The following is a 711-nucleotide window of genomic DNA, read 5'->3' on the forward strand; positions in this document are numbered from 1 at the left end:
CTTTTTGAGTTTTTTGTTAACTAAAACTACTGTATCACATACTAAAATGTGACAAAATTGTTGACCAAAACACTAAAACTAAGAGGGCTGCTAAAACCAAGACTGTTTGTGAACCAAAAACAGAATACCGGTACGTTAAACTACAGGTGTGGTCGTAATTATTCCGACACTGGACACACTACCTTTCTGTCCACTATAGCCGGGCCCTCCAGGAAGTCCATCTCTTCCAGGCCCTCCAGGCAATCCTTTGCCCCCAGGAAATCCTGGACTCCCAGGACGACCTGGCGATCCGGGGAAGCCTGTCACCCCTGGGAAGCCTGGTTCGCCTGTGTTAAAAAATAAAAAAATAAAAAAAGATACTGCTGTCTGTAATCTTCCAAGAGTGATGCAATCAGCTGCTGGCTTCAACATACCCTTCCTTCCTGGTATTCCTGGGAATCCCTCCCTTGTTCCTGGTCCTGGAGGCCCAGGGGGTCCCCTTGTCCCTGGTGAGCCCGGGGTACCGGGTAGTCCTGGGCTCCCCTTCATACCAGCAGGCCCTGGGAAACCTGGGTCTCCTCTCGCTCCCTTTTGACCAGGAAATCCTGGCAGAGGATGGATGACGCTACGTTATTGCCTTAAATGATTGTCACCAAGGGGGAAAATGAAGCAGCAGCAAAGGTACAGTGTGTAAAATTTAGTGCCATCTTGTGGTGAACTAATAGAATGCAA

The 711-nt window shown here is 48.5% G+C and overlaps 1 long non-coding RNA gene across 1 annotated transcript; it reads right to left on the minus strand.

The window, feature by feature from the left end:
• Positions 1 to 187: 187 nt before the first annotated feature.
• On the minus strand, positions 188 to 697 carry LOC109508919 (uncharacterized). The gene is made up of 2 exons (XR_002166819.1): positions 414 to 697; positions 188 to 326 (listed from the first exon to the last, which is right to left on the minus strand). It is a non-coding gene; the product is annotated as an uncharacterized LOC109508919 (long non-coding RNA).
• Between the last annotated feature and the right edge of the window lie 14 nt (positions 698 to 711).

This window comes from Hippocampus comes, unplaced genomic scaffold (genome assembly GCF_001891065.2).
Source record: "Hippocampus comes isolate QL1 unplaced genomic scaffold, H_comes_QL1_v1.1 C16699632, whole genome shotgun sequence".
Taxonomy (NCBI): domain Eukaryota; kingdom Metazoa; phylum Chordata; class Actinopteri; order Syngnathiformes; family Syngnathidae; genus Hippocampus; species Hippocampus comes.